The sequence below is a fragment of the Tursiops truncatus genome, chromosome 18 (genome assembly GCF_011762595.2).
Source record: "Tursiops truncatus isolate mTurTru1 chromosome 18, mTurTru1.mat.Y, whole genome shotgun sequence".
In the NCBI taxonomy this organism is placed as follows: domain Eukaryota; kingdom Metazoa; phylum Chordata; class Mammalia; order Artiodactyla; family Delphinidae; genus Tursiops; species Tursiops truncatus.
In genome coordinates, this window is record NC_047051.1 from 30,223,158 (window position 1) to 30,243,160 (window position 20,003).

Consider the following 20,003-nt stretch of genomic DNA (forward strand, 5'->3'; position numbering starts at 1 on the left):
TATCTATCTATCATCTATTTATCTATATCCTATTGGTTCTCTTTCTCTAGAGAACCCTAACTAATGCAAGTGGTGTACCATAATATTGTCAGTGCTTGGAGCCAATTTGCTTAATGATAGGTTTGGTTTAAGACAGTCAAGGACCGTGTTGAGAAATGTAGCCTGAATTAATTTCATGCCCAAGGCATGTATAAGTTGCTTCTCCCAAATGTCTTCATCAAAAGGGTTGCCACAGAAAATAATAACTACCTCACTATTCTCGAGGTTAAGTAGAAGTCTGTACAGTGAACAAAGGGATAGAGAAATTGGTGGGAAGAATGGAGTTCTAGCAAATGCCCCCAAAATTGTGACTGGTTTAGAAAAATATACTGATAGGAAATTTTATACTAGAATGACTGATTGCTGTCAAAATTATCATCAGCCCATAGAATGATTTCTTGGCAAGTATGGTATAGAGAAAGATTTCTCAATATCTCCTTGGAGCACCTCTACTTCCTTAAAGGAAAACATATCCAAAAGTCCTCAGTTATTAACAAATTGTTTGCATTATTATGTTAGTTAACTGTGTACAAAATTAAATATAAACTAAATATGAATTCCGTACATTGATCATTTTTAGCTGGAAAAAAAAAGTACAAATTACATACAAACAGGGATACAAATCCTATATAATTCAAATTAACCACAATTAAGATGTTAAGTGATTGTGTTTTGTTGAAACTAAATTGCTGCTAGAAACATGAGTATGAACATGGCACAACGCTCTGTTTCGGGACTGACTGCAGGTGGTTGCAAGTTTGGCATCGTTAAATTCCTGTGCATCTTATAATGACACAAATCTCCCACCAGTTATCTCTTTTTGACTTTTTTTTTTTTTTTTTTTTTTTTTTTTTTTTTTTTTGCGGAACGCGGGCCTCTCACTCCTGTGGCCTCTCCCGTTGCGGAGCACAGGCTCCGGACGCGCAGGCTCAGCGGCCACGGCTCACGGGCCCAGCTGCTCCGCGGCATGTGGGATCTTCCCGGACCGGGGCACGAACCCGTGTCCCCTGCATCGGCAGGCGGACTCTCAACCACTGCGCCACCAGGGAAGCCCTCTTTTTGACTTTTTATAAAACATTCATTAGTATACATACCCTGACGTCTTTTGAATGAATGCTTCATTTACATATTAATTCTGTCTCTATTCTTTTCTCTTTAGCCTACTACAATAAATTGTTGATAGGTCTTAGTTTAATAACTAAATTTTTCTATGATTTTAAAAATGAAAGCTTATACTTTGAAAGCTCTGGTAGAAAATGTTGTGACACTCAAGGATATGTCTGCATATTTCAGAGAACATATGGGCCCCACTTGAGAGAAACTATTATAGAAGAATATTTTATTGTGGTCATTTATTATTCTGGGATTTTTTTTTTTGGTCCAAAATATTTTTTTCCTTATCTCATTCCCCATATTTTTTTCTCCAGAATGTAAGCATTAAATTGTGAGATGCATCAGGATGCACCATAGAAATATCATGAGACATATGATCCGGCTTCAGAAATGTATTTGATTTTATGACTCTAAATAAGTGTCTGCCCTTATCCACAGCTGAGTTGAAAAAAAGTAAATCAATGCCATCCAGGGAACCTCCACAACATGAGATCATGGTTAGGTGGAGTGATAATCTTCCAAATGAAGAAAGGTCAATGAGATAAGGCACTGCTTAACAAGTCTTTAAATTTCTCCATTTTGGCAAAGTTCCCAACAAGGAAGCAAGAAGTGGCATTGAAGTGTTTCATTCTCACCTTGATGAGCCCTTAAAATGTAATTTACTGTCGCTCTCAATTACTATACATTCCACAAGTGTTTACTATTTTTGACTTACAGCGGCCTCACAGTCAAATGATGATGAATAAACATAATGAAGTGTTCTGTTTTAACAGAAATCTAGTGCTAAAGCAAAATAAGATATTTAGACTTATATATATCATATAGACTTATATTTAGACTGAATGACTCCCACTTGAAGTTTTAATAAACTGCCGAAACAATATGCTAAAACTAGAGTGAAAGAATTATTCCACGAAGACAGATATTTTTCCGAGGTAATAAGTGATTTCCTTCACAAAGAAGTGATAATTTGGTTTGTTTTCCCAATGTGTTATTTGTATTAATTATCTAGATTCTAGAAGGTCTTCATATTACCAAGAAACTTGGTAACTAGCAATGAATTCAAATGTCTTCAGTATGGCAAGCTTTGCCCAATTACACTTTAATTGAAAGTACTTTTTCTTAAGTTATGTCATATGTGCCACATATGTCTCATGATATATGTGTGCGTGTATATATATATATATATATATATATATATATATATATATATATGGCTGTTTAAGGTCTACACAGTGGCTAAAAGCAAAACAACAAAACAAAGCAAAAACTAAAAAACATTGGCGGGGAAGACAATACATATGGATGTGGGTGGCAGTGTTTGAACAACAGATCTGGCAGTCCCTAAAGGAATATTTCAGGAAAAAAAAAATATTTATACCAAACTAGTTCATTGTGTTACATTTAGTGAGGGTTTCTACCAAATATTTGTATGCTATCAAAATTATAACCTTTGCCATTGCTGGCTTGTGCCCTTGGATTTCATTTGTGAGATAGAATTTTGGATGGTGCCTTGTTCTCTTTGCCCTACACATTTTAAATTTTCTTGTATAGAATTAGTTTTAAAAGATTGGGTTGCATTATTTATGTATGTTGCACAGCATGCATATCTATATACATTTATTTCACCAGTGCCAACATGGGGCTAGAAGCAAATAAGGAGAACAAATACATTTGCAATTCATTATGTGATAAGTCCTAAAATGCTCACTTCTTTTCCTTTATTCTCATCCAAAAGTTTCTCTACTTCAAATTTGAGATATACTTAATTAGAGATCACTTATTAAGAGCACAGGCTTTGAAGTCAGAAATTTATATGTGCAAATCAACTTCAAACTCTTGTAATCTGGGTGAACTTGGGAAATTTATAAATTATCTGAGTTACATTTACTCATTTGTACAATTATGCCTAATTCATTAGGTTATTGTGAAGATAAAAGTGATTATGTTTATGATATGTATATACAACAGTGTCTGGCTCATATTAATTTGTTTTTAAATGTTAGTGCTGATTTTTAAGAAATACTTTTATTATTCACTACTTCAAAATGTAAGACATTTATTTGGCTTTGAAATAAAAATGCTAGTTCCTGTGTAAATAAAAAGATAACTAATACAAGAGGGTCTTAGATACACGAGTGAATATGGAAGTTCTAAGGAAGGTGAAAACAGACACATACTTTTTCCAATTAATTTAATATATTTTATCTAATTTTAAAAATAAATACTTTGTTACATATTATTATTACTATCTCCTTTTTAATGCATTAGAAAACTGAATCCTGGACACATTCTGTGCAGGATTTTAACCAAGATCTAGTTTTGAAATATATGCCTTCTCACCAATAAGTTGTTTCATCTGAGTGAATTCCACTCAAGGGGCTGGGGAATGCTTTCATGTTTTGAAGGATATACAGGCATACCTCATTTTATTGTGCTTTGCTTCATTGCACTTTGCGACTATTGTGGGATTTTTTTTGTTTGTTTTTTGTTTTTTGTTAAAATCGAAGGCTTGTTTAACCCTTCATCAAGTAATTCTATTGGTGCCATTTTTCCAACAGCATTTGCTCACTTCGTGTGTATCAGTGTCACATTTGGTAATTTTCACAATATTTCAAACCCTCCACCAGTAAATATATTGACTCGTTAAAGGCTCAGGTGATGATTAGTAGTATTTTAACAATGAAGTATTTTTTAATTAAGGTCTGAATATTTTTTTAGACATAATGCTATTGCACTCTTAATAGACTACAGCACAGTTTAAATATAACTTTTTCATGCACTGGGAGACTAAAAAGTTTGTGTGGCTTGCTTATTGCGATATTCACTTTATTGAGGTGTTCTGGAACCGAACCACAATATATCCAAGGCATGCCTGTACCATTCAAACTAGACCATCATGAAATTAAATGGGTAGGAAGATGGAAGAGAATTTAAGGATAAGGGAACATCAAGAGCAAAGGCACCTATGGCTGATATTTCATACATCATTTGGGTATTGGGAGGTATATCCATATGATTGGAATATGGAATGGGGAAGAATGAACTAGAACGTGATATTCAAAATGTACTAGATTTGGAGTACCTTGAATGCTATGAGTTTATACTTCTTACCAAAGATGATAATGAAAGATTTCTGAAACTGCCGATCAGAAACATAATGTATAATAGAGTAAAAAATAGAATGAATTGATGAGCAAATTGTCCTGATAGGAAATTATAATAACCTGAACAGTTCTTTACAGATATCAACGTACATTCTCAAATCTCATAATGTTGCTTCCAACTTCACGAGAAAATTGAAGCAATCAAAAGAGAAAATAACATGCACCCACATCCTCTGCCTCTTCCAATGTCACCATGGATGAGACCTCTGTTCTCCCAAGCAAATCAGTTCCTCCCTTTCTGCACCAACTCCCATCCTTTCAGGTTCTGCACTCTAGGCAATTCTTGTCACTTCTTCTGAATTCTCAATAGTTGGCTCTCTGTTGAGCATTGCAATTAGCAAACAAATGTGTTGTTATTTATAAACACACACACACACACACACACACACACACACACACACACACACACTTCTCTTGACACACTTGCCCCACCTGTTACTGCATATTTTGGTGGTGTTGTTTTCCCATTTACAATGGAATTCCTTGAACAAATTTTCTGTACTCTTATCTTCAAATCTTCTCCTTCTGTTCTCTCCAAAGTCCAATCCAATTAGGCTTTTGCTCCCTTCTCTTATTCTTGTGACACTGCTCTTATCAAGGTTGCTAAAACCAAGGCTGACTTCCAGGCTGTTGAATGCAATAGTCAGCTGCATGAGCAACTTTTCAAGGAGTTGATCACTCCTTTCTCATTAATATATTTCTTTACTTGTATTCCAGGACTCTCTTGGTTTTCCTTCTGACATGGATTGATTCTTCAGTATCCTGAATCTCCCTTTTCTTCATAACCTCTTAATTTTGGAGCATCCAAAAATTCAGTCTTTGCATCACTTATATTCTCTACATATATGCATTCCTTTTGTAGTCTCTGCTGGTCTCATGGCTTTAATCAATGTGCAAATGATTCCTAAATTTATATTGCTAGTCTAGACCTCTTTTTCTAAATTCCAATTCCATATGTCCAATTCCTTCCTTGATAAATCCACTTGCTATGTCTAACTCAACATCTCAAAAAACTGAACTCTGATCTTCACAATTAAAATAAAATGAAACAAACAAAACAAAATAAACCATTTGCAACCTTCTGCATCTCAGTTGATGCCAACTCTATCCTTTCAGTTGCTCAGAACCTAACTACAGAGGCCTCCTTTAATTTTTTTTTTCTTTCAAATCCGTTTAAATTGTCAGGTAACCTGTTGATACTTTTTTCAAAGTAGGCATAAACTTTCCACTCTCCATGGCTTCCACTAAACTACTCCAGTCCAAGACACCATTGTTTCTAGCCCAAATTACTTTATAATCTCCTCACGTGTCTTTCTGCTTCTAGCTTTGCCCTTTTAAGTGATTGTGCTCAACATAAATGCAGAGTGATCCTTTGAAATCATAATCTGCAAATAATTCTCCATGTCACTTAGAGAAAAAAAACAAAGACCTTATAAGGGCTTACAAGGTGAGTGTGCTCTTTACTGCCTTTCTTTTACACACTACTGTACCTCCCCCTTCCCCTGTTTTCAGGTACATTGAACTCTTTCTTCTGGACATCAATTTGGTTAAAACCTTCACTTATTTAAAGTCTTAGCTTAGTCTTGGCTTACATATTTGTTTTTCAAAATTTTTAAAATTTGAAATGGGAGAAAAAGAACAGACAGTAAGAAAGCTGGATATGAGAAATAAGGGGGCCAAACAATGTAAGCAAGTCACGACCTGGAGTTACTAACTAGGCACCCAAATTCCCATGCACTGTGAAAGCACCTCTTGTGTTCATTTTATGAATAAAAAAAATTCTCCTTTTTCTTTACAGAAACCAATAACCTTGGGAACTTTCATACAAAGACAAAAAGGACAGTAATTTCTGCTTCATAAATGTATTGTCAAGAAACAGTGAGATGCGTAAGAAAAAAACCTGGTAAATAAAAAGTTTATCATTTAATAAAATACCTATATTATTCACTTTCCCTAAAAAATAAATCTTTTGAAGGAATTTGGAAGAATATGAAGGAAGTATATTAATGCCACTAAAGTGGTGATTTAAAAGTAAATATTAGGTGTTAAAGCTTTCCACGATATTGAAAATAATTAGTATTTTTGTATCAGCTTTCATAGCATTTGAAGTTTATAACATGATTTTTTTTTTTTTTTTTTTGCCGTACGTGGGTCTCTCACTGTTGTGGACTCTCCCGTTGCAGAGCACAGGCTCTGGACGCGCAGGCTCAGTGGTCATGGCTCACGGGCTTAGCTGCTCTGCGGCATGTGGGATCTTCCCAGACTGGGGCACGAACCTGTGTCCCCTGCATCGGCAGGCGGACTCTCAACCACTGCACCACCAGGGAAGCCCCTATAAAATGATTTTGCACACATATATTTGTTGGAATAGAAAGAATAGACATGATGCTGTATGTGCTTAAAGCTTAGTAATCTTATAATATGAAATGTTTGCCCTTATAACCCTTCAGCTATATATGTATCTCTTCCCTGAAACTTCTATTTCTCAATAGTATGATATAACATAAAGTAGCCATTGCTGAGTAAAGGTTTACTATATATTATTAGGTACAGTTATAAATGCTTTTTTGTTTTCAGTTATTTATTCCTTACAATATCCCTGTGTAGTTATGTGTTATTATTACTTTAATTGTATCAATGAGTAAAACTAAGTTCAGAGTTTTCATAACTTGCACAAGGATACACAAAAAAGAGAGGATATATGTATACATGTAGCTGACACAGCATTGTAAAGCAGAAACTAACACAACATTGTAAAGCAAGTATACCTCAATTAAAAAAATAAATAACAGCTAACACTTCTGTAACTCTTAACAAAAACAAAAAAAAAGTAAAAAGAAAAAAAAAAAGTAAGGACGAAAACACAATTCATATCTAGCCAGTGAAACTGTGGAGGTCATCCTCTTAATTGCTGTATATCACTACCTCTATGAAAAGAGAGGTGATATAAAATTGGCTTCATGATAACCAATTTAGACTAATAGGTAAATGAAAGGAGAAATAATAAATAACATGACATTTTTTGGCCTTTGGAACAGATTCTGATTAGATTTTTTGCTTGAAGAGACAAAACTGGAGAAGAGGCACAAAGCTTGAGAATTAAGTAAAGGAACTCAAGGATGGCATAACTGAGCCCTCTGAACCCAAGGTGGAGAGCTGCAATGCCCGTACCACCTTTTAAACTTGTAATGTGAATGACCATTGTGTCATGTACACAAAAAGTCTTCTGTGGTCATTCCGCATCAAAAGACTAAACTTGTCTGACCTCGGAGGCCTGAGGACCTTGAAGGCAGCCTCTAGATAACTGGAGGAGGCAGCAGCCATCCTGCTTCATGCAGCAGCAGGAGGAAAACAGGACTACATAGTTAAGGGGAGCCTTTCAAATTTCTTTACTTCTTACGACCTCCTTATTTTGCATTTGAAAGTTTGAATGAGAGTTGTGTTACTTTAAGATTAGTTGTAAAGTAGGATGGGAAATACTCTCTCTTTCACTGAGATGAATATCACACATAAGGGTTCGCTAACATTTTTCTGTCTTTTAATATTATGTCCTGAATATAGAAAGCCAATCTGAATAGTTCAGAATTATCAGGCTACCTTTCTTCAATAACAGAATGTGTTTGCTACTTATGATTTTGCAATAATTACTGCACCTCCACTTTGCCTATGTAGACACAGCCAGCATTAATTTTATGGGGTGTGAAATCAAGCAAACTGGAACTAATTGAAGTGTTAGTCAACATTATACTCAAATTGAATAAATCAAGATTAATATGACTTAGGTAATAATTGAAATACACATCTCATTCCAGATAATCTCATTTTCAAAGTAATCAATGTGTTTTATGTCATAAGAATGAGCAAGTATCTTTATGTGTATATGTATCTATCCATCTCTCTATAGATATGCCTACATATGTGTGTAAACATATTATCTAAGAATATGACTGCACCATAAGCTTACAGCATTATAAGGAAATAATATAGGGCTTCCCTGGTGGCACAGTGGTAGAGAGCCCGCCTGCCGATGCAGGGGACAGGGGTTCGTGCCCCGGTCCGGGAAGATCCCACATGCCGTGGAGCGGCTGGGCCCATGAGCCATGGCCGCTGAGCCTGCACGTCCAGAGCCTGTGTTCCGCAATGCGAGAGGCCCGCGTACCGCAAAAAAAAAAAAAAAAAAAAAAAAAAAAAAAAATGTCACAGGGATATCGGCTCGGTGCTTTGTAACTGCCTGGAGGGGTGGGATAGGGAGGGTGAGAGGGGAGGAGACGCAAGAGGGAAGAGATATGGGAACATATGTATATGTATAACGGATTCACTTTGTTATCAAGCAGAAACTAACACACCATTGTAAAGCAATTATACCCCAATAAAGATGTTAAAAAAAAAAGAAGAAAGACCAAGGGAGTCCTATTTTAAAATAAAGTTTTTCAAATAAATAAATAAAAATCAAGCAAAAATAAAAAATAAAAAAAGAAATAGCATAGCCTAATGTTAAATATGAGTCAGACAGATGATTTGGGTACAAACTGACTTTTGGCCATTCATTGCATGAAAAATAAAGATAGTAATACCTATTTCAGAGTTTAAAAAATTACTAAAACTTCTAATACAATGCCAGGACAGAATATGAACTCAACAAATGGTGCCACATTAAGAAAACAGAGCAGTGACTCAGTCCAATAAAACATGTAAACCTATATCGATAAAAATATATTCAATCACTCTACCTGTCACAGATCCTTTCCTCACTTCCTTGCCAGGATGCAATCAGGCTAATCTAGTTGTTCTTAATAGGGGACGATTTTACTTCCCAAGTGACTTTTGGCAATGTCATTTTGCCAAAATGAGTGGTTGCTGCTTCCATTCAGTGGGTAGAGGCCAGAGATGATGCTAAATATGCTACAATGCATAGGACAGCTGCACCCAGCAAGTAATCATCTGCTCCAGAATTTCAGTACTGCAGACATTGGGAGACCCTGGACTAAACTCATAATATTTGTAATTTATAATGATCATATTGAATCAACAATTCAATATTTATTGAGCGTCCACCATATGTCAAACTAAGTATTATTAATACAGTGTTTAGAAGGCAAGGCCATTTTCTTCATGGTGATTACAGTGTAGTTTATATGCTGTCCTTTTCCTGTCCCTCTCCTATTCTCACATGTTCCTCCTCTCACGGCATAGTCACCTTTTCAGAACTTCTGGGAAACCATTTGTGACCTCTCCAATCTTCACTTATCTTCTCTTTTCCAAATGTCCACACAACTAGTAGTCTGAGTCATATATTTTAGTACTTACTAACAATCATGGATTGTTCACTAATTGTTTTATGTACACGAGTGTTATCTCCACAAAAAAATCTTGATTAGAAATCACAGCTATTTTCCAAAATCCTTATTTATTGATTAAAATACATAACAAGTATGAATTCCCCATTCATGCTCTTAGATGTGCAAAAATCTAGCATTTTAAAAATCTAATTGAAGTAAATTTTTATAGTGAGTATTTTATCTGGTAATGGAAAACTTAATGTCATCAATTCAGGATAAATTCAATTGCTTGAGAGTTTTCCTATTTGTTTCAGGATAAATTTGATCAATGGCAGCTCTTATACCTTCCAGACTTCTCCCTAGTAAGCCATCTAGCTTCTGGAATATTTATGTGACCTGGTGGGGGGGAGGGGCAGGGTGGGTGCAGATGTCTGATCAACTCATGATTTCCTCCTCTCAGCTAAAATAATATAGTCTGCTAGTTCAGGCTACATTCAAGCATAAGAAAGAGAGGGCTCTTCTTATTCCCCATCAAGGAGCAGAGAGAGTCCATGAGGCTGCCCTATACCTGCTTTCTCTTATACTCTACCCTCTGTGCCATGGTTGACCCTTCTCCATGGTGGGTGGACATATCTCTTCTCCAGGACACTCCCCAGCACCTACCTACATTGTTTTATTTTCCTCTTTAATTCTCATTCTATTTGAAATGATTTTCACAGGACCTGGAATGTCTTATGTGTGTGTGTATGGAGGAGGGGAGTAGAGAAAAGGAGATTGGTAGCAAATATTTGTTCTGCCTATTTACTAGCCTTTCCCTACACCTGGAATGCCACTTCTGAAGCCTATGTCTTTTCCTACACCTAAAATGCCATTTTTGAAGTCTAAAGTCCAAACATAATCACTTGAGGGTCTGCCTTAATGCCTGTTCCTAAGCAATGGAGAGAGCCCAGAGTAATCAGAAGTACAGGAAAAATCAGATCTACAAACCCTCCACAAAGGCCCTTGCAGCATATTGTCACAATGGACCAACTTGACTATACTTCCTCCTTCTGCCATCTCTCCTCCCCAATTACTCATGCAATTTGTTTCTGGGTTTCACGTTTGGAGGTTTCTGTTCGCCTGGAAATTTGTTTGCTTCCTCTCTGTAGACACCCTCTTCCTTCAAAATTGTCTTTAATGCACATTCCTGTATGCAGGAAATTACACATAAGTTATTCCATTTCTAATGAAAACAATTGATAATTTTGTGAAAGCCTGAATTTATTTTCTTTGTTTTCTCAAACTGTAAATTTCTAAAGTCAGAGCTCTTTGTCTAATTGCACAGTGGCAGTTAGCACACTGTGGGAACACAATAATCAATTGCATTTATGGTTATATATGTAATATATACAAGCATTTATACTTCTAATATCGTCAGTTATGTGAAATAAAAAAGCACTTGGGGCTTTTGAGTGGTGGTTGTGCAGTGGTTGAGAGTTCGCCTGCCGATGCAGGGGACACGGGTTTGTGCCCCGGTCCGGGAAGATCCCACATGCTGCGGAGCGGCTGGGTCCGTGAGCCATGGCCGCTGAGCCTGCGCATCCGGAGCCTGTGCTCCGCAACGGGAGAGGCCACAACAGTGAGAGGCCCGCGTACCGCAAACAAACAAACAAACAAACAAAAAACACTTAAATTAATTTAATACACACATTTAATACACCTTGGGCGATGTCGTAGTTTCTTTGTAAATATCCAGTTCAAAAATAAAGCTGAATATAGAAGAAAATTCATGATAACACCAGTTCTCTTATTTGAATATGTACGTTATAGGTAGTCTATATTTTGCATCCTCACTGCATCCATTTAATGGTGTCATAAATATTTGAATACTAATCTGAATCTCTTCATCCCTTTGTACAAGCGATTTCATTTTCCTTTGCTTCCTGGGATAGTACCAATTGACTGTCTTTGCACCTCTAAACAAAAGCAATTCAATCTCCCACAATTTTTCACCTGATGCTAGTCATAAGCAGCCAGAAAAATGGTATCTTCCTGTTAATGTCGTCATTTGCATAGCTGTTAGTATTCCAGTGCATCATTACATCAGAGAATGAGAGAAACGTAACATTGTATTTTATTCAATCAAGAAACAGTGTCAAATGCCTGATGTCCATACCTAAACTTTTAATTGTAGTTTCCTTGCATATGGGACTGTACTGTGAGGTACAAAGCATTATCCTTCAATAAAAACAAAGGCTTACACTGTACGGGAGAAATCCACAACAGAACTACCTTTGAATACAAGAATGGAAATTATGTGCATGTTTCTCCAGGGAAAATTTGGTCTTGCACACTCCTGAAATCAAATATTTCTATGAGTGTTCACTGAGGATGTGATTGCCTGTTTTACTGCTAGATTAGGTCAATGCTGGCATGGCAACTTCATATCACTTTACCAGCAAGGCAATTTCATACAATTAATTTCCTTCTTTAAAGGAAGCAATAAAGGACAGGCAATTGGAAACCTCACAACCTGTAACAACATCCTTTACTAACTAGTGCACACATCTGCAAAAAATATCTCCCTTTGTGTAGGCTTACACACGTGAATTCAATTTTTAAATGATGTTGGGGTTTTCACAGATCCATTATGAATTCCTTGTAAGAAACAAACAAACAACAACTACAAACAACAGCGCTGTGAGAAGCAGAGAACACAGATTGACTCACAGATCTCAAAATTCCTCTTAAGGTACTTCTGTATTCTTTGGGGATTTAAGAGTATGGTTGTAATATACAAAGGTGGGGAAAAAAGGAGTAAAATACTGGAAAGTAACATAGTGTGAAGACAGAATCTCCCATCTAATTCATGCCTTGGCAAGCATTGTATGTATTGATTTCATAATTATTTTCTGTCTTTTTATTTAAGTTAAAAGGCCACTTACAGTGCTATAAAGTATAACATACGCTCTTTTTTTTCTCTTATGTGGACATACTTTGCTTTTTGGACATCCTTTTACTGTCAATACTTACATCTGTTGTTTAAAAAGCTATTCGTGGTGCAATTTCTTTTTAAATGCAAACCCATATGTGTGATCTCTAGAGGAACTGGTAAATTTCACCAAATGGGCATTCCTAAATTACATGCCATCTGTAGCTAGTGAAGAGAGGACTAAACCTGCTCAGCTGTGATTTTGCACCAATGTTTCCATCATTTTGATTGGCTCTAGGGAAATCATCCGTTTTTGGCATGAACTTTTCTAGCCCCAACAGGTTATTATGGTCTGCTTGAGTTGCATTGGCTCAAAGAATATTATATTTTGGCACATGTGAGAACTCATTCAGCTTTCTGCATTGGTTTCTTTACCACACCTTACCATTGTGGCATAAAAATTCTGCTTTTTTCTTTGTTTGTTCTTTTAGGTTTCAAACTAGTGAGGAGATGGTAAAGGTAATACCATTGCCTACATAGTTGTTGAAAAACAAATAAGCCCCAAGATTGCACATTCTAATAGTTGAATTACCTTAGTAAAAATTGCCACATTATACAATTGAAAGATCATGGCTAAAGGATCATGCTGGAAAAACAATATAAGAGGGTAAATCTCTAGTACACATTTTTACCAGTGCTCCCCTGCAAATAAAGAAAGAAGAATATCTCACTTTTTTTTTCAGTTTACAAATGCAATTTTTCACACTTAATTATTTTTTCTGGCCAAAAGCTGTTTTAGGCTCATGTATTTTAAACTGTGGATAAAGTCCCAAAACATCAATGTACAGTTAAACAGTGAACTGAAATTCTAGGTATTATTTCAATGACCACTGTTGAAGTTTTACATACAAAATAATCTGCAGTTGAAGTAAGAATACTATCATATAGGAGTCATCCTAATGATCTCACTTCCTCCCTCTTGCTTTTAATTCATCCTAACATTTTTGTAAAGATTTTAAAACATGAGCAAAGTCAAAATATTAGCAAGACAACTATTATGACTGTGGAACACAATCATAAGCAGGATGCTCACATATTTTTCCCACTGGTTTCTGTAATCATTCCCAAGAATCTTCCTTTGGGTTGAATCAGAGCAAATGGCTGGCTTATCTTTATATGAGAAATAAGGGTCCTGTGGCAGAAGATACAGGTAGTAAGAAGGTCAGCATGGATCACAGTGAGAAATGTCAACACCAGGAATGTAGAAAAGAAACAGATTGATTGAAACATACACTTATAACCAACATGGCAGAGAGCAGTAAAGAGGGAAGTAGAGAAGACAGAAAAAAACTACATCAAAAGTCAAATGAATACTGGTGTAAAGGGCCAGGAGACATGCAGGAGTGCTATTCAACACTGATTAGAAGCACACCATTTCTCTGAAGTCTTTTTGAAATTCTAAGTTTTAACACTCTCCTTGAACCTCCCAGTTTTCAAAGGATATCTACGCAGGGTCAGTGCAGAGAGCTGGCTGACTAGGACTGCAATAGAGCAACAGAATATGAAGGAAAAAAATCTAGAATTAAAAATTTTTTAATCTAAAAAAGAAAAAATTGTACCATTAAAAAAATATTGGACCATTAATTGTGTCAGAAACACTTATCAAAATATACCCTGATCTTTACTCTCATCTTCACATAGATCATCTTTACATGGCATCAAGATATGAAATAATATCACCTTTTGTATGATTTAATTTATGGTATAAATTGCACAGAAATATTTTAATGGAATTGTGGCTAATAACTGGAAGGAAGAGTAAGCTAACATTTCCAGAAAGTGTGGAAGATAATGATTTGATCCATGATCTCTTTCTCTTAGGTACAAGCAATGGTCAGTGACATGTGGTCCCTTTTTAGTCAGGGAATCCTGGATTCGTAATGTAATCAACCCACTGGAATTTGTGTTGGAAATTCAAGATCTTTTAGCAATAATTAACAAATCCTGAAATTTGGGTTTCACACATGTATTTAATTTAGATAGCAGAAAACTCACACTTAATATTTTCCATGTATTACACAGGAAACCTCATGTAGAAAAAAAAAGAACATAGGAATTTTCCGATCATTATCTTCAAATGTTCCTGAATTATCTGCCACATAACCTTATTAAGGAGACATTTGTCAGCCATTTCTCCTTATACACACACCCATACATAAGAGAAATATTATGGTATCCTGTCTGACTCAAATAGTGTTGAAGCTAGATATTTATGGAGAAATAGAAAATAGAATAAAGAAATACATAAAGCAAGGGTGTAATAGAGAGGAAATAATCCCAAGGGAGAAATGCTGGACAGAGAGAGAAGTAAGACCTTACCCCTTTCATCATACATCATGTATCTGACCCCTCAGGAGTAGAGCCAAAGTGGGGAAAAAGAGGAAAAGAGGATGATGGCATTGTTTTGATCTTTTGAAATATGATATTTGTATTCTATAACATGGATGATCAGTATTTTGTGTAGGTCTGTTTTATAATCTCTGCTAAATCTCAGTCATTCAAAAATAGTTTCATATATCTAAAGCAGCAGGTGATAAAATGACCAGCTAGAATAGAGGTGAACTTATCAATTTGCTTACTATCTTGCATAAAAGAAATCGTGGGTATAGCTGTGATCATTTAAAATGTCTTTGGCCTTCTTTGGGAAGGATCTTGAAATATTCATATTTGAGAGAGTATTATTGAAAAGACAGAGGGATTTAGGCGAAAGAACACTCTATTCTTATTCTTTATATTTTGCTGTACGTAGCTTCAACTATGTCTTTGGTTTGATTACACAGCCATTTTCATTGTTATAAAGTCCCAATTGCAAGATAAAAGAGAGTGGTGTGCAATCTGCCTTAGAAAAAATGTTAATATAAACTTTTTTGTGTGTACGGTAGTGTGTGTGTGTGGGGGGGGGTGTGGGTGTATCTGCATTATGAGTGCTTAAAATACACTTAGCAGCCTAGTAGTTTTCTTAAGCAGAATTGTTAGAAGTTGTCTATAATAAATAAGATATAAGTCCTTTTCTAATCATCAGTGGCACTACCACATCTGGAAACTTATGTTCAGTTCTAGAAAACATTAAAAATAATATCAAAAATTGGAAAGCACTCAGAAAAAAAGTAATCAGGATATTAAAAGAATACAAAACTAACTTTTGATACTAATGGTTGATGAAAATGGATTTACATAGGTGAGAAAAGACTAAATAATATTAAGCTATTGTCAGTACTTGAAGAACTTAGACTAAGGACACTGTTTTATGTTGTTCTATTGGATAAACCTAAGAACAAAAAGAAGACAATATGTGGAGACATTTATGATATTCAGAACTGTGTAAAGGTAGAACAAAAGTTGCCAGTCAACACTGGTGTTCTAAACTAGAAATGTTTTTGTTGAGTTTATTTAAATATGAAGTGAATAGATGTAATAAATGTGTGACCTTTTCTAATCCTGAGAGGCTATGACCTTCTCAAGAATCAGTATTATTCTGGGAATGTCTTTCTTTGATTCTTAAGTCCTATACAAATATATCTTACCATACAATAGACTTACTGAAGGAAGTTAGTGTGAGAAGGATATGAAATCAAAGTTTCTAGTTTATTGCTTTATCTCATGTATTATAGACTTTCTGCCAGAAATATTTGAAAGACTGAACTTGAATCATAAAATTGAAATATATATGTTTTGCAAAAGTCAAAGCCAGGATTTTATGAACAATGAAGTTTTAAAGATTTTAGTAAACATAGTGGAATTTTTTTTTCTCCTGTAAAATGAACTGAGTTAAATATTAAATTCTTTTCTAAGCAATGTAATTTTTTATGTAGGCCATTCTTAAATCTGTTAAGGAAACATTTCCTAAGGAATAACCCTACCCATGTCTTTCCATCATTATAGGCATTATGGTTCTTACAGAGTTTTGTCCTATTAGTTTTGCTTATTACAGAAATATCTTTGATGTCCAAGATACATGACTCTTACTATCTGCAGCTGCAAGCTCCTAGTGATTGACATTTTAAGGCTATTAAATAACACTAGCACTTAAATATACTGAATTTTAGTTCAAAATTTAAAATATATTAGCTTAGAAATAGAAACTTTTCAAGTACTTATTGTAAGATACATAAAAACAAATAATAGTGCTTTGTAGAAGGCTCATACTAGCTTGTACCAGCTAATGAGACAGAGCTGATTTTCTACATTTCCTCCCAACTGCATGTTCGGGGACATAATTTTTGTAGCTTAAAATCAGTCACTGTGAGAGTATTTACACCATGGAAATTGGCAAATGTTATAAATCAGGGCTTTTTTTCCACTGAAAACTAGTTATTAAACATTTACTGACATACTGCTGGTAAAATTTAATCATATCGTGAGAGATGTTTATATACTGAAGCTTAAATCCCAAGCAATAATATTCTCATATTTTAACTATAGGTCCACTTGTTATTAACATATTATATCTGTAGGTAAATTGAGCTATTATGTGACATTGAAATTCGTTAAGGAAACATGCTTAGTCATTCTTTTTTTTATTTGCTAGGATTATATTCATAATGCTTATAAATTATATACAATGTTACCAGAGAAAATAAATTTTATATATATATATATATATATATATATATATATATATATATATATATATATATATATATATATAAGATAAACTAAATGCAGGTAGAATATGAGATGATAAAGCCAGTCAGTTCTGGTTACACTCACTAGGGAGACTACATTTCCGGTGGAAAGAGTATATATGTGAAGAGGGATAAATTGCCATATATTTATTTGTAAACATGCTCATCATCTTTATTTAAGAAATCTAATATCTCAGTTATATGTAGTAGACAATTACAGCTGTGTCCACCAAAGCAAAGCCAAAGTGCTTACTCATGTCTCAAGGATTTATGGAATAAGCCAACCAGAAGAACTTTTGCATTTCTCTTACCTAGAAAAAAAAGTCTTCCTAAGAGAAAGAGGCAAGGAAGAAAAGTTAGCAGAATATCAGAAATTCTCTCATGAAAAAAGTGATTCTAAATACAACATGACGTACCTAACACTCAAACTTCTCTCTGAGCCCAGAGATCCATCAGTAAGATCAGAGAAAGCAATCATCATTGGAATTCTAAAATGCTGGAGAAGAAGCCAGGATAGCTTTAACAATGTGCTAACTGAAGACAATATAAATAAAGAAAATGTTTCAGCTTCATCACAATAACTAAACAAACCTGGAACCATGAGGTTGCACTTGTATTAAACAGAGAGAACATGTATGAACAGGTAAGAAGTAAGTGTACTTTCTTATGAGCAAATTTAAACCTCTGTTAAATCCAAGAAATCATATGCAGAGTTGACAGAAGGTTAGGGTCTTGCAGGAATAAGTGGAGAAAAACCACCAATGAAATAAGGGATACAATGGCATAGGAACATATGTTACCGACTCAGTGAAAATCAGGCAAAAATATCTGTTGGCATTTTTTGCCAATTTCCAGTTTTATTTGTTAAGATACTAGCTATAAGAGCAGTGACTTTCATTTTTTTTTTTTTTTTTTTTTTTTGTGGTATGCGGGCCTCTCACTGCTGTGGCCTCTCCCGTTGCGGAGCACAGGCTCCGGATGCACAGGCTCAGCGGCCATGGCTCACGGGCCCAGCCGCTCCGCAGCATGTGGGATCTTCCCGGGCCGGGGCACGAACCCGTGTCCCCTGCATCGGCAGGCGGACTCTCAACAACTGTGCCACCAGGGAAGCCTGACTTTCATTTTTATTTGATTAAATCACTGAATCAAAAAACTGGTCAATGAAATAAGAAACAAAAGGTTAAAAAGAAACAAAATATTGAAGTTACTGAATTTTTCATCTTTAATAGGATGCTGTGGCATGCCAACAAATTAGGCAAATCCGAACTCTTCCCTTTCAATCAATCTGATGTAGGCAAGAAGGCAGAACACAAGGAATGGCAACCACTGTACTCATTGTTGGAGCTTCCAATAAACCAGTAGTTTTTTCTTTCCTGTGTATTTGTGTGTGATTCCAGGAATATGGGTGTCATAATTCCTTAAGTGATCAATAATCTACGTATGATTAGTTTTCTTTTATATTTTTATTTAATTTTTATTTTTTAACAACTTTATTGGAGTATAATTGCTTTACAATGGTGTTAGTGTCTGCTTTATAACAAAGTGAATCACCTATACATATACATATATCCCCATATCTCCTCCCCCTTGTGTCTCGCTCCCATCTTCCGTATCCCACCCTTCTAGGTGGTCACAAAGCACCGAGCTGATCTCCCTGTGCTATGCAGCTGTTTCCCACTAGCTATCTATTTTACATTTGGTAGTGTATATATGTACAAGCCACTCTCTCACTTAGTCCCAGCTTACCCTTCCCCCTCCCAGTGTCCTCAAGTCCATTTTCTACATCTGCGTCTTTATTCCTCTCCTGCCCCTAGGTTCTTCAGAGCCATTTTTTTTTTCTTTAGATTCCATATATATGTGTTAGCATACGGTATTTGTTTTTCTCTTTCTGACTTACTTCACTCTGTATAAGAGTCTCTAGGTCCATCCACCTCACTACAAATAACTCAATTTCATTTCTTTATATGGCTGAGTAATATTCTATTGAATATATGTGCCACATCTTCTTTATCCATTCATCTGTTGATGGACACTTAGGTTGATTCCATGTCCTTGCCATTGTAAATAGAGCTGCAATGAACATTGTGGTATATGACTCTTTTTGAATTCTGGTTTTCTCAGGGTATATGCCCAGTAGTGGGATTGCTGTGTCGTATGGTAGTTCTAATTTTAGTTTTTTAAGAACCTCCATACTGCTCTCCATAGTGGCTGTATCAATTTACATTCTCACCAACAGTGCAAGAGGGTTCCCTTTTCTCCACACCTTCTCCAGCATTTGATGTTTGTAGATGTTTTGATGATAGCCATTCTGAATGGTGTGAGGTGATACCTCATTGTAGTTTTGATTTGCATTTCTCTAATGATTAGTGATGTTGAGCATTCTTTCATGTGTTCGTTGGCGATCTGTATATCTTCTTTGGAAAAATGTCTATTTAGGTCTTCTCACTAATTTTGGATTGGGTTTTTTGTTTTTTTGATATTGACCTGTATGAGCTGCTTGTAAATTTTGGAGATTAAACCTTTGTCAGTTGCTTCATTTGCAAATATTTGCAAACACTTGCAAACATTAGGAGGGTTGTTTTTTCGTCTTGTTTATGGATTCCTTTGCTGTGCAAAAGCTTTTAAGTTTCATTAGGTCCCATTTGTTTATTTTTGTATTAATTTCCATTTCTCTAGGAGGTGGGTCAAAAAGGCTCATCCTATGATTTATGTCACAGAGTGTTCTGCCTATGTTTTCCTCGAAGAGTTTTATAGTGTCTGGCCTTACATTTAGGTCTTTAAATCAGTTTGAGTTTATTTTTGTGTATAG